The following is a 15298-nucleotide window of genomic DNA, read 5'->3' as shown; positions in this document are numbered from 1 at the left end:
ATAGGAATACTAAGTACACATTATATTTGTTCCGGACACAAGGCCAGAATCTGCCCATCGCCAAACGACATCGTCCCATCACCATAGACCCTCGTCAACAGCCAGTAACAAAACTAACGGGGTAAATGAGTCAACTTCAGATCAAGCAACCTTTCAAACCCCATAGTTTTCACAACCTCCCCTCTGGACTCCAACTTGCTGACCAATTTAGACAAAGCATCAACCTTACAAACCAAATGTGGTTGCTTTCTAGTCTTCTCCTAATGACTCCTCGTACTCCATACCACACCATCTTGGGTCAGGACATGCTCCCTTTAAATCAAGACATCCTACAAGTGCAAAATAGATTACGTTGCTAAAATTGGTATATCAAACCAAGACATAAAGAAGTTTGGCATTTAATGCACTAGTAGAAAAAATGCTATTTGTAACCGGCGAAATTGACTTTTTGTAACTGGCATTGTTGGTTGCAAATGCCACCGTTACAACTAGTGAAAATCATTCGTAACCGGCTAATGTTAGTTACAAATAATGTACTATTTGTAACTAGCTTAACCTAACGCCAGTTACAAAAAGTATATTTTCCAATTTAGAAAGCATACTATTCATAATTGGCATTAAGTTACATCGGTTACAATTAGGGCATTATTAGTAACTAGAAAATCTTAATGCCGGTTACGAATAGCATTGTATTTTATTTAAAAAAAATTAAAATGGCAGTAGTAGCAGATGCCCCTATTGTCATTACCTAGGGGTGTCAATTCGGGTCAGCAGGTCGGGTTCGGGTCAGATTTCGGGTCGATTTCGGGTTATGCTTAGAAACTATTAAAAATAGTGTAAAACTTAATATTATTACGAAATATGAAATTTGGGTCAAATCGGGTCGAATTCGGGTTGTTCGGGTTCAGTTCAGGTCGGGTTCGGGTCTCTCTCAATAACTTCGGGTCGGGTTCGGATCGGGTTTTCGTGTCGGGTCAGGGTTTGCCAGCCCTATCATTACCCCCGCTACATTTTATTTAATGTGAAGCACCATAAATTATTAACCCAACTTTTATACAGAAATAAATACAATGATTATTAATAAAAACCACATAAGGTCTAATTTAATCGACATCGATCTACATCAATTATAAAATATAGAAAATGGTGTAGATGTAAATTACAAATATGTCACCAACTTTCAACTACGAAGGACATGTATGTCATCTTAAAATAACAGAGTGATAAGAGGTGATTTGAACTAAAATAGAACATTATTGTGATTTCTAAAATAGAACAATCTGAGAATTGCTTGTAGAAATCATCCTCTCATAAGTCGTTTACCTTTTCTGAAGGTGCTTGTAGAATAAACTTGAAATAATATTGAACAATGCATCCAAAACCAACCTGCCAAATAGTTATCACAAAGACCAATTTTAAATAATTTCCAGAATATGAGTTCGTTGGATATCTTAAAAGGTTCCAACGATAAAAGTTTTAACTTACTCTAGTAGTGATAATGGATTTTTAACTTATTGAATCTTACGAAGATTACAAGAGATTGAGTATTCAGAGTGTCTAAATGTTACCTGAATAGAATCAGGTTAACGATTCATGATATGATGCATGCAAGGAACAACAAAATGTACTTAATTAAGTTGGGTGGGATAGGGAAAATCACCCACATGCACCCAACAAAGACGATAAATTATAAGTTCTACCAAAACCTATTGCTATAAGCAGAAATAGAACCCAACTCCAAGATCATTCACCTGACTAAGATAAATTATAAAAATAGCTAAGGAAGATGCAACATTAAACTATAAAAGTATATGCTCAAAATGATAGGATCTAACCTCAATATCTGATATAGAGCACAAAGTATCAAATAAAACAATCACTTTCCTGCTAATTACAAGAAGAAAAAATAGATGCCAAACTTTTTTTAAATGAGTATATATTATGAGCATGATCCTAAATGCTATGTGAATAGAAACTGGTGAACTATTCATGATGCATGCAAGGAACTATATGATGAAATTAATCAATTTGAATGAGAGGGCCCGGGGAAAATCACCTAAAAGCATCCAATATAGGTAACACATAATAAGTTCTATCATGAACTATTATTATAAGCAAGTTAAGAGCCTAACTCCAAGAGCATTCACACTAAGAGAAAATTATTGAAATAAGAAGATGCAACATAAAACTATACAAATATATTCTCAGAATGATAGGATCTATCCTTGAAAAAAAAAGAATGATGGGATCTAACCTTAATATCTCAGGATTTGGAGCACAAAGTATCAGATGACACCATCATCTCACTAAACTCTCTATAAAAAATTCTTGTAAAACAGAGAAAATCAATATAAGATTAGGAATTTAGGTACCTAAAATAAAAGAAAATGAAAGAGATGCATAAGATTCACTAATAATTTAGTGAATTTCAAACACGAGCTTCAGATTATTTGGAAACAGTATAGGCAAAAAAATTTCACATACTGGCTGGTTGATGGATCGCAACTAGTACTCGCATTAAGAAAGGTTATATCACTATGAGACATTAATGAAGACAAATATACTAAACAAAGTTGCAGCAATTAACATCAAATAGAAAAAAAAAAAAAAAAAAAAAAAAAAAAAAAAAAAAAAAAAAAAGAAGAAGAAATAAAAACTGAATTACAGTAATTGACAACAAATTGAACAGCTCAATAGTTAAAGCCAGCCCATCAAAACAACACCATGATCATCCTCACCACGTCCACACCTAATGCAATATCATACCAAACAAAAGCATAAGTAAGGGTACTTATCTTCAGAAGGTCGTACCAAAAGCACTCAAATCATGCTCCTGATAGCATGAAATAAAGTATGAAACAAACATCTTCACATAGACATTCTAGAAACAAAGAATCACAAGTAGCAATATACTTCAACCAGCAATATATTTCAAGTAGCAATAATATGAAGCTTAACTATCGGACACAAAAAAACAATTATAGATAATATTATTAAATAACAAAGAAGATTGTAGAACAAATTAATTGACCCGTATTCATTGAGAAGAGGTAATAAAACAAACCTTATAATTACCACCCAAGGAAAAAGATTATTGTTCTTAAAAGTTAAAACTAACTTACTTTAAAAAAAATATGAACCACTGTAGATATTAGAACATAAATTCCTTTTCAAACATATCATAAAACAAACAAAACCACAATTACAAAATAATAAGGGCATAAAAATTATCTTCCATTGTATCACGAAACCAACATAATTCAGAAAATAATTACAAGATTAAAAATATCAGGTACTATATAACAGCATATAAATAGCATCATAAGACCTTAAAACCTTCAACTAATAAGATAACTCCTTCCAAAAGAAAAACCAAAATTTTCAGATATATTGTCATTTGTAAAGCTCATATTGGTTAAATTCAAATTCTAGAATAAACACTATATTGAATAATGATGAAATCTATCAATGGTAATTTACCATTGATATTGGTAATTCACATAAACTTACGATCATTTAAAAATACTTCCTATGATTCTATTGATAATACATCAAAAAAAACCCACAAATATTCACATAATATAAAAAAGCAATCAATCAACAGTAGTAACAATTTCTAGGGTTCTAATACGACTATCGTACTTGTCGTAAAACCACAGTATAAACAACAATAGATCGAGAATTAAATTCAACCATTGTACTTTTTGTAAAATACAAACCCTAGAATTTCATCTTATTAGTTTTTCCAAATAATCGTTTAATTAAAAATAAAAAAAAATAAAAAAAAAATTGAATTAGGTGGAGGGAGTAGGACCTTAATAATTCTTCGCTGGTAATTTCTGTTTGCAATGGAGTAGCTTCGAGCCTTCGACAAAGGTTCAGAGAAGAGTGTGTGTTTGAGTATGGAAATGGGGTGTGCGCTTAAGGGTAGGAAGAAGAGGACATGAGTTGGTGTTAAATAATTGGGTGGTCTGGGCATGTAATTATTAACACCAAAAGTAGTACGGGTAACTACTACTAACTAGTAACCGGCCTTACTAATGTCCATTACGATTAATAAGGTCAACGAAGTTTGACCATTTATTTGTAAGCGATCTTTTTATGCCCGTTACTAATAATTGGTTAGCCTATCTTTGATCCGGTATTTGTAACTGACCTTAATTATGTCAGTTACTGTAGGGAATATTTCAAGAATTACCCAAAATTTGAACCTCATTGTGATTGTTTCGGGGTTTTCTGATGTCCTGCGGGAGAGTTACAATTCCGAGACTGGAACCGGACGCCTGTACCTGCAAAATAACGGAGACTCCTGGTGGTGGGAGCTCCGCCTCCAACGGTCAAGTTAGTACTTGATTAAGGAGTAATTAATGCGGAAATTAAAGTGATTGGGTCTCTCTAGGTGAGAGTGTTTAATGTAGGTAATCTGCTTTGTTAGCGAGATCAGCCGGTTATTACTGTGTGTAATTAATGTGTTTTTTCGTAATCCCCCTTAATGAGGATTAAGGGAGGTATTTATAACCTTGGGAAACGTGCCCATCCTAGGTTTAGGTTAACCTAGGGCCGATTGGGCTTCCCTCGGAAGTTGGGCCTGGGTGGCCGGTTTCTCCATTAGGCATGGAGTATGCCACATGTCATGAAATAATAGGTCCAAGGGGGACGAATAAGCGCGTGCCACGTGGCAAGCCCTGACAGTTCCAACTGGGGGACACTTGGCAGGACCTGACTGGCCCACGTGGCGCATTCCGATTGGAGGAGCAAAATCCCCTAATCATTTGCCCCTCACAGGTGGCACGTGACTGGTCACGTGTTACCTGTGACAGGTGTCGCACTGTAATAGGCGGCGAAAGGCCGAGAGATTTTCCCGCCCAAATTTTGAATTCTGAAAGTGACCCTTCGCCTTCTCACTTCGCCTATATAAGGGAGAGTTGTCTTGATTCATTTTGACACTTTGAGAACTTTTTGAGAACATTCGGACCCCTGAACTTGCTCTGACATTTCGGACCTTTTCTGCCTACCGCCTGTTCTGACAAGCCGACTGCACAGGATTTTCAGAACTTCATCAACCGTCACTCGTTCAGGTAACTGTCAGTTCTCTTACTCTTAATTTTCTTTTTATTTTTTGAAATGGCACCACGGAAGCACACGACACGACCTAGGTTAGTGATCAGCCGGTCACCGGGGACGGCTGAATCTAGGACTAGGAGTGCCGCCTGCCCTTTTCCGGACCCATCTTTGCCCTTTATACAAAGTCCGACTGTATCTGTGTCTATGCAGAGCAGGATGGCCAGAACGAAAAAGACTGCTAGGATCTCAAATTCAGACGGCTCCTCCCACAGGGTGCCGCTTAGTGAAACATCTGACCAGGCGCCAGATAGGGAAGTGAAACAAGGCGGCCTGAAAGCCGGCAATTCTGAGGGAGGAGTCATAGTGACCCCTTCCCATTTAACAGTTAACAAATCTGCTCCTTTTCAAAGAGAGGAGGTGGGCCCCTCCGGGAGAGGGGAGGAGTCGTCCTCTTCGGACTCGTCAGAGGACGATTCCGAGTCAAGCTCTTCTGGCCATGCTTCTTTGGACACAGAAGAAAAAACAGCCGCCTGCAAGAGGCGAGACTTTCTCACGCAGTTGAGAAGGGGGACAATTGGGCGGAGCCATCCGCCTCTCACCGAGAGCTAAATACCCCCTATTACTGCACGGTAACTCGGGGCCGGATCACAGCCATGCAAGAGAAAGTGGAGAGCTTTATTGCAAACCACACCATGGGCCCCGACTTTCTAGTGTTTGTGCCGGATCCAGAAGACACAGTCGTCTGGCCGGCTGGTTCCAGTTATGATAGCGCCTGCTTTGGCTGCTACGAGGCGGCCATCAAGGCAGGGCTGCGCTTCCCATTACATCCGGTTGTTCAGCGGATTTTGGATGGGTATGAGTTGGGGTTATGGCAGTTAGTCCCAAACTCCTGGGTAAACGTACTCGGCTATGTGGCCGGGTGCGAACTGCACGGGGTGGAGCCGAGCTTCGAGGCTTTCGCCCATATGAACTATCTCAGCCGGACCCCTAAGACAGGCGGTACCGGCTGGTATCAATTGACAAGCCACAGGGGCTACCTCATGACGAGAGGTAAAGCAAACAAGTGGAAGGACTGGCGGAGCACCTTCCTCATCATTGAGAGTTCAGACATTGAGCTGAAAAAGCGCTTCAATAGGTGGAACAGGAATCCGCCCCTTCTTGCAGGCGGCCGGAGCATGCCGCCTGTTCCCCCCAAGGCTAAGAAAGAGATCCTTGATAAAGGACTCTTTAAAGTAGAGTCGAGGGTCGACTCTACTTCAGGGGTACGAGAGCAAGTACCCCTGCACTGCGTCCCGAGCTTCAAATGGCTCTACGACGAGTACTTTTTGGCCGCCTGTGGCCTCAGCAGTCGGTGCTCAAGAGGTAGTCGACCTGTCGAATACTCTGTTGTTCCATACATTTCTTGTTATGACTTTTATTAACTTTGCTGTTTGTTTTTGCAGCTGACGCCATGAGCAAAATCACCGCCTCCAAGACTGCGGCGGCCATGTTGCGGGCCTCCATCATGCAACAAACTTCAACCGACTCCCCCAAGAAGGGGGCACCCTTGGTGAGCTCCGAACCTTTCACCCTCTTTTTGGAGTTGTGTTTATGCATATACTGACTTTTTTTCTTCTTTTTTAGACGGGTGCTCCAAGAGCTTCATCTTCCCATTAGCCGGACCCCAAGGCCCAGAAGACGACTGTTGGCAGCTCTCCTGGTTCTGCAAGGAAACATGTGGCGGCTGAGAAACAGCCGGCCACTTCTTCTAAAACTCCAACTGGGCCGCCTAGAAGTAAGAAGTTGTCCTTGTAAATTTTAGACTCGCTCCCTTTTTTACTAGGTCTAATCCGTTTGTTTATGCTTGATGCAGCCGGCCCTTAGGAGCCTGACTTGGTAGAGATGGCCAAGTCTATGATCAGGGCAGTTCCTCCAGCTGAAAGGGAGGCGGTCAGGGGTGTCGGCACCCTTGACCTAGACGGGATTGCAGGGGTCCTTGCTGAGGTATACTTAGCATATTTTTGAGTATTTAAATTTCTGGACGCCTGTTTTCTTTTTGTTTGGAAACTGACGCCTGTTCCTTTGTACTTAGGCCCTGCTCCGAGTGAACAGCCTTCGCAAGCCGCTTGACCGGAAGAACAAAGAGGTAAAGGCTGCAAAAGCTATGGCCGCCTCTGACTGTGACAAGGCAATGTTTCAAATTGCCCAAAATGAAGTTCTGACCATTGATATTCTTTATTATCAGGCGCAGGCTACCGCCGCTGTTCGGGCTCAGTTAGAGGCGGCCCAGAAGAAGAATGACGAGCTGGAGGCGACCATCACAAATCTCAAGGCCGAGCTGAAACCTCTTCGCCTAAAGATGTACTCATACGAAGCCTTGGAGAAATCCTTGGCCAGCGTAAAGGAACGCCTGGTGACCCAAGAGAAGAGTCTTACCCAGGAGCTCTCGGAAAAGGCCGAGCAAGAGAAGAAAGATCTGGTCCGGGAGATGATGGAAGACTCCGCTCAAATCCAGCGCATGACTTGGGGCCGCCTCTTCCCCAATGCCGACTTTGCCTCTTGGGAAAAAACGTACCGCCAGTGTTCTGATACATATAATCAAGAGATCCTGGCAGCTGCTGAGGAAGAGGCGATGGAGGAAGCGTTGGAGGAGGAGGAGCCGGTAGTGGCGCTTGTGCCGCTTGGGGGTAAGGCATCAAAAAAGGATGCAGCTGAAGCCGAGTCCAGCAAGAAGAGTGCTGACCAGGCGGCAGCTGCTAATATTGAAGATCTGCCCCCTTCTTAAGCTTTATGTATTCTTTCCACGGCCTGCGTGCCGATTGTTTTGTATTTACCCGGCCAGGGGGCCGGGGCTTTGAATATTTTGCTGGTCTTTAATGACCGGCTTATTTTTATTGAATTTTTGTTTTGCCTCAAATTTATCAAAGTATTCCATATTCTAATATCCAATTGTTCACTAGACCGACTGTTTTACATGGCCGATAGTTGCAGACAGGTACGGATAGTTAGTCACGCCGCCTATGCCCCTGGACGACTGGTTGTCTGTTTCCAGGATAGACGATCAGTCGGCCATTTATCCAATCGGTATTCGAACTATTTTGTCTGGATCCTTTTTAGGCAGGCGGTCCTGTCATTTGTAAATTTAACCAAGTAGGAAAGTGGTCTGACCAAGTAAACATGAGTGTTACCTAGTCGCCAAGGAACTGAGTAGTAGAGATAACAAGCGGCGGGTACCGGTTGTTTCCCTTTATTCGCCAATGTTTGTTGGCTTTTAACTCATAATTTGTTAACCTAGCAGGAGTAGTGGTTGAGAGCCCCTGTTTGCTAAAAACAGGCGGACGACTCATACCTTTTAGGCTCCATACTAAGTTTGAGGGAGTGACTATAAGTTAACATAGGAGTTACTTAGTCTCCGTCACACTCTAGATTGAGTAGTAGAGGTACCAGGCGGCGGAGGCCGACTGATCCCCTTGATTCGCCAATGTTTGTTGGCTATTAACTCAATAGGTTACCTAGTAGGAATAGGGGTTTGAGTGCCCCTGTTTGCCAAAAAACAGGCGGTCTACTCAAACCTTTTAGGTTCCATACCAAATTTGAGGGAGTGACTATGAGTTAACGTTGGAGTTACTCAGTCGCCGTCACTCTTGCTTGAGAAGTAGAGGTACCAGGCGGCGGATGCCGGCTAGACCCTTGATTCGCCAATGTTTGTTGGCTATTAACTCAAGAGGTACCCCCTGCATTTGTCCCAAGTAATACAGGCGGTCATCTGACTCAGATGTCAACTGCTACCACTGGTTTGGCTAGTGATAGAGTTATCTTTTCTCAAAAACGGCTACGTGGTTGCCCTTGGGGACAGTCGTATAGGTGCCGTGTAATTAGTTTATAGAGCAATGTTCCACCCAAAAGGGAGCTGCTCTCTGCGACGAATTTCATCCGGAGGGATGCCGACGGACGCCTGCTATGATGTTGGGACAGGTCGTATTAGTTTTGTAGATTTGATCAGTTGGCTTGGCGCCTGGTCTGATCATTCGGCCTGTGGCCTTGGTAAGTTCTTGGTGAACGTAGGTTCTAAGTAAAAGGAGGGTAGCCGCCTGTTAGGCACAGGGTCGACCAGGCCCTAATCTTTTTAGCTAAGTATTAAGGGGGTGGCTATGTGTTTGGAACCGGTCGGCCATCTTCTTATGGAGAGTAGCCGACTATATGTCCAGACGACATGCCCCTATTGTGAGTAAAATACTCAATGGAGAGTAGCCGACTCTTTATTAGTAGGCGTGCCCCTCTTAGTACAAAATTGAATAGTAAGTATGCAAACTTTTATTAAGTAGCTCTTGACTATTTACATTATTCAAAAGAAATATTTCTTTAGATTATCTACATTCCAAGTTCGAGGCAACGGTTGTCCTTCTGGTGTTTCCAGACGGTAGGTACCGTCCCTGACTTCCTCATAGATTCGGTAGGGTCCTTCCCAGTTGGGAGTTAGTTTGCCAGACTCATTAGCCCTACCAACTGCTTCCATTTTTCTAAGTACAAAGTCCCCTACTTTGAGTGGACGCCTGTGTACTTTTTTGTTGTATGATCTAGTCATTCTCAGGCGATAGATTTCATGGCGCAAGACTGACATATGACGCCTGCTCCACAACCATTTGAAGTAGAGCTTCCGTCCACATATACCTTTCAGACTTGGTCTGTAACTTGAGAGTAAGGAGGACGAGTCATCTCAACAATAAAGTCAGCAAAGGCTTGCCCCTTCACTACTTTTCTAGGCTCGAAAGTAACTTCGAGGCTCTGTATTTCTATGGCCCATTTGATCATTCGGCCTGACGACTCCATGATGGTCAGTGGCCGCTTGATAGGTTGGTCTGTATACACGACGACTGCATGTGCCAAAAAGTAGGGCTTCAATTTTTTAACAGCCATGAAGAGTGCAAGACCAAATTTCTCAACTAAGGGATACCTCAACTCGGCATTTTTCAGTACATGACTGACAAAGTAGACCGGGAGCTGACAGCCGTCTCTTTCAGCAAGGAGAACAGCGCTTAACGCATGATCAGAGACGGCCAGGTACATGTAGAGTGTTTCTTTGGGCAAAGGGCTGACCAGCCTCGGCAAGGAATGCAAGTGAACTTTCAATTTATGGAAGGCCGCCTCGGCATCCGGCCCCCATTCAAACCTTGCCTTTTTCTTAATTGCCTGGAAAAAGTATAGGCATTTGTCGCCTGATCGGCTTAGAAATCTTCCCAAGGCCGCCAGACAACCTGTTAACTTCTGAACCTCTCGGATGGTACGAGGCGACTGCATGTCAATGACCGCCTGCACCTTCTCAGGGTTCGCCTCTATTCCTCTCTGATTGATAAGGAATCCGAGAAATTTCCCAGACTCAACTCCAAAGACACATTTCTTGGGATTGAGCATGACATGGTGCCGCCTGAGTGTGGCGAAAGTTTCTCGGAGGTCCGACAGATGATCTTTCTGAAGTTTAGTCTTGACAATCATATCATCAATGTATGCCTCGACGTTTCTCCCAATCTGATCAAAGAACACAGTGTTTATCATTCGCTGGAAGGTAGCCGGGGCATTCTTAAGACCAAACGGCATGACTGTGTAACAGTATAACCCCTGATCAGTGACGAAGGCCGTCTTCTCCTGATCTTTCTTCCATAAAGGAATTTGATGGAAACCAGAGTAGGCGTCCATAAAGCTCATCAAAGCATGGTCGGCTGTTGAGTCGACCAGGTTATCAATTTTAGGCAGAGGGTAACTGTCTTTGGGGCACGCCTTGTTTAAGTCTGTGTAGTCTACACACATTCGCCAGGTGCCATTCGGCTTTTTAACAAGCACCACATTTGCAACCCATTCTGGGAAGTAACATTGCCGAATGAACCCTGCATCAAGTAATTTTTTAACTTCGGCGGCTGCCGCCTGACTTCTTTCTTCGCCATGGTTCCGCTTCTTCTGCCTTACCGGCTTCTTTTTTGGATCCACGGCCAGTTTATGTACCGCCAGATCAGGACTAATGCCTGGCATTTCATGGACTTCGAATGCAAAGATGTCCTTGTATTCTTTCAATAGTTTGTGAAAGTCGTCACCAAGGTCTCTCAGAGCATTCGTCCCAACTTTGAATGTTCGCTCAGGACGTGAGTTGTCTAAGATCAAGTCCGTATGCTCACCAGTCGGCTGAGGGCGGAATTCATCCGACCGCTCCTCTGCCATTGATTGCTATTTTTTGTCTTTTCTTGCGGCCCCTGTCTGGGATGCTTTTCTCTTCTTGCCGCCTGCTTCTTGAACAGGCGCACTCTCCTTGACATTGTCAAGGTCTGTTTTTCCACCACTTGACCCAGTGGCCATAACAGTGGGCTTGACATCCGAGAGATAGCACTCTCGGGCCATCTTCTGATCTCCCCTTAGGGATCCGACTGTTCCATTATCCCTCTCAAACTTGAGCAACATAAGAGATGGGATTATAACAGCCTTGGACTTATTCAGGGTTGGTCGTCCCAGAATCATGTTGTAGGCCGAGAGTTCTTCTACTACCAGGAACCGGACTACCATGTGTCGTCCTTCCCCTTTTTCACCCAGGCGGATGGGTAAATCCACTCGTCCCAGTGGGTGGACGACTCCTCCTCCAAACCCTACTAAAGGGTGGGATGCCGGATGTATGCAATCAGTCTGATATTTTAGTTTCGACAGACATTTTCTACTGATGAGATCTGAGGAGCTTCCGGTATCTATGAGGATTCGGCCAACTCTCTGGTTGGCCACTTTACATTCAATAACGATAGGGTCGTCATGCGGCCCTCTTACCCCTCCTAGATCTTCTTCAGTGATGACAATCTCAGGAAATGAATATTTGGAGGGCCGTTCTTGGTGAACGGAATTTACATCTAACCGTCTGATGTTGTCTTTGTTGCCCCTAATAGTGGGGCCGCCTCCTGAGAAGCCGCCTGCAATGGTGTAGACGACTGCATCATCTGTATCGGAGCTGTCGGCCTGTTGATTCTTTTTGGCCGACTGCTTTTTTGAGGAAGTGTTCCCCGTAGATTTCTTGACATAAATGTCAAGATCACCTTGCTCAGCCAGGCGGTCCAGATACCGCATGAGACTGATGCAAGCATTGGTATGATGACCAACATCCTCATGATAAGCACAGAATTTATCTTGGTTCCGGTTGTTTGCAGAACCCTTCATGGGGACCGGCTTCTCAACTGAGATCCGTCCCTTGATTTCTTTTAGGATAAACTGGTTATCCTTGTTAAACGCATACTTTGGGGAGTATGGTTTGAATTCTTTTTTATTTTTCTAGGCCGGCTGTTTAGAGGAATCAGCCGCCCAGACTTATTTTCTCTTCTCGTCTTTGTTGGACGACTGTTTCTGTCGTCCTTCTCTTTTGTCGGACCTTTTCCCGTCCGACTGTTTTACCGTACTACAAAGATCAGTCGCCTGTATATAGGCTTCCGCTTCAATCAAGGCCTCTAGAAGAGTCGCCACCCTCTTTCGGACCAAATCAAATTTGAAGGTCGACCCGTCTTTGAGACCTCTGAAAAAGTCAGTATAGGCTACTTCATCCGGTAACCCCTGAATCTGTATTCTCATCAGGTTAAACCGCCTGATGTAAGAACAAAGCCCCTCCTTCTCGCCCTGCTGAACTGTTCCTAAATCAAGGGTCGTCTTCTTCGCAGGGATGTTCATGGCGAAGTAGGAGGTGAATAAGTAAGCAAGCGTCCTGAAGCTATTTACACAACCAGTCGGCAGGTTGCCGAACCATTGTTGTGCGATTCCTTTGAGAGTCGCTGGGAAACACTTGCACCAAATGGGATCATCCAGCCCTTGAAGGTACATCAGGTTGGTGAAGGCCATAAGATGGTCTTCTAGGTTAGTAGTGCCGTCATAGGCGCCTACTAATACATTTTTCACTTTGGCCGGCTGAGCGGCTTCAGTAATTTCCTTGGAGAAGGCCGACGGCTGTTCACCAAGTCTAAGCAACCGAAGCTGCCAGTCCATAGGTTGGACATTTTTTGCTGCATGACCACCAAACGGAGGTGGCTGTAAAAAAAATACTGTTGTTGCGGTACAAACGGTAAGTTTGGTACCGCCTGGTCGCTATGAAAGCCGGACTGACGGGAGGTGCCGCCTGACTGACTCTCATGATACGACTGAGTATGCCTCATCGAGGTATTTCACAGACTGTCCTGGAAGTTTGAAGTAGAGGCCGACTCTGACAATCGGTCACTCTTTTTCTGCTCTAGCAGTAGCCGAGCGTCTGTGTATGATTTCCTCGACCCGTCCGCCTGGATATGACGAACAGGTTTCCTATTTCCTGGAGTAGGAAAACGGTATTTTGTGAAATCAAGGGCAGGTGGCTCCCGCTTCCTAGATTTAGGATGAGGAGTCGCCTCTCGCCCTTAAACTGGCTTCCTCTTCTGTGAAGTGGAGGGTTTCTTAGCCGACTGCTCCTTGTCCAGAGCAGGCGGCTTCTTGTTGATCAACTCTTGAATTTCTCCCTTGAAGTCCCTCATGAAGGTCATGAGTTCGTTCCTTGTGATGGGAGCAGACCCATCAATCGGCTGCCGCCGAACAGGCGGTGCGCCTGCTGGCTCGCTTCCAGTTTGAAGATGTTCCCGTTCCCTCCTTTCGATATGACGGGTACGTCGGGCCCTTAGGGTCCCGTCTGAAGCTGTGTGAGCTTCAACTTCAAACTCATTCTCAGTATCCTGGTCCGACTGAACTTGAGGGTCGTCTAGGGGAAGCCTCTCTTCAGGATTCGGTACAGACTTGGATGCCATCTCAGAAGTACTCTCCCCACAGACGGCGCCAAATGTTTCGGGGTTTTCTGATGTCCTGCGGGAGAGTTACAATTCCGAGACTGGAACCGGACGCCTGTACCTGCAAAACAACGGAGACTCCTGGTGGTGGGAGCTCCGCCTCCAACGGTCAAGTTAGTACTTGATTAAGGAGTAATTAATGCGGAAATTAAAGTGATTGGGTCTCTCTAGATGAGAGTGTTTAATGTGAGTTTTTAGTGTAATCCCCCTCAATGAGGATTAAGGGAGGTATTTATAACCTTGGGAAACGTGCCCATCCTAGGTTTAGGTTAACCTAGGGCTGATTGGGCTTCCCTCGGAAGTTGGGCCTGGGTGGCCGGTTTCTCCATTAGGCATGGAGTATGCCACATGTCATGACATAATAGGTCCAAGGTGGACAAATAAGCGTGTGCCACGTGGCAAGCCCTGACAGTTCCAACTGGGGGACACTTGGCAGGACCTGATTGGCCCACGTGGCGCATTCCGATTGGTGGGAGCAAAATCCCCTAATCACATATCATTGACAAACTAAACTAGAATTCACGTATTTCATAAATAAGGTAAGAAAAGAAATATTTTCAAAAACAGAAAGAAGAGATATTTTAATAAAAACATCCTCATCACTAGAATTTTCACACTTTCGTTTCGTTCGATAATCAAATGACATGAAAAGTATTCATCACTGGGTTTGGTTTTGGGGAGACACATTTGGGTGTCTACAGTTACTAATGCTAATTTATTTGTAACCTGCATCAACTATGTCAGTTACTAATACTCTTTTAGTAACTTACGCTAGTTACTAATAGGGCGTTACTAATGAGGTTTTTTTCTACTAGTGATGAAACCTTATTATGTGCATCTTGTTTTCCTGTACATTGAGCTGCAATCTTGTAGTTGATGAACAACTTGAACTCATCAACTAGTCCCACAAGAGGGTTCCCTTGGTTGTAATTGCCATCGTCTGGGTTAACACCAGGAAAATTGTCCAACCCATAATTTAATACACACTCCTCAGCCGAATTCATAATCACCCTGCCTTTGTTAATGTTTGAAGCAGCTGCTTCGCGTTTCAATTGTCTCTGCCTTTGCTTCTCAATGGACCAGTTCTGAAGCATGATTTTCCTAAGGTTTCTTTAATGATTTTTAAAGAAAAAAGTCAATTCGATTCTACATATTAAAGTTATCGATGCCACCACATTGCAAATCAAGCACAATGCTCACCGAATTGTATTTCAGGTTACCCCGGTCAGTAATTGGGCTTGACTTCATCTTATCTGCACAATATAATTTAATTATAAAATAATTATAATCGCTGAACTGTAACAGATCGTGGTTGACAATAAATCCGTTAAGCGCAGCTCAAAAAGAAAGCATAAATTCAATTAAAATTGGCTGCTACAAAAATTAAAACGACACAAAACTTCAAAAAAAAATCCATAACAAAAACCCTACACTGC

General features: G+C 43.5%; 1 long non-coding RNA gene across 3 annotated transcripts; it reads right to left on the bottom strand.

Annotated features, from left to right (window-relative positions):
- Nucleotides 1–1092: 1092 nt before the first annotated feature.
- Nucleotides 1093–3988, bottom strand: LOC110694895. 3 transcript variants are annotated; one of them, XR_002505975.1, is made up of 4 exons: nucleotides 3815–3988; nucleotides 2666–2749; nucleotides 2255–2327; nucleotides 1093–1386 (listed from the first exon to the last, which is right to left on the bottom strand). It is a non-coding gene; the product is annotated as an uncharacterized LOC110694895 (long non-coding RNA). The 3 variants fall into 3 exon arrangements; XR_002505974.1 differs by having other exon boundaries at nucleotides 2255–2833; XR_002505973.1 differs by having other exon boundaries at nucleotides 2255–2749.
- Between the last annotated feature and the right edge of the window lie 11310 nt (nucleotides 3989–15298).

Source organism: Chenopodium quinoa, unplaced genomic scaffold (genome assembly GCF_001683475.1).
Source record: "Chenopodium quinoa cultivar QQ74 unplaced genomic scaffold, ASM168347v1, whole genome shotgun sequence".
Lineage (NCBI taxonomy): Eukaryota > Viridiplantae > Streptophyta > Magnoliopsida > Caryophyllales > Amaranthaceae > Chenopodium > Chenopodium quinoa.
The sequence above is the reverse complement of the archived record's forward strand: the minus strand, read 5'-3'. Positions and strand labels throughout refer to the sequence as shown.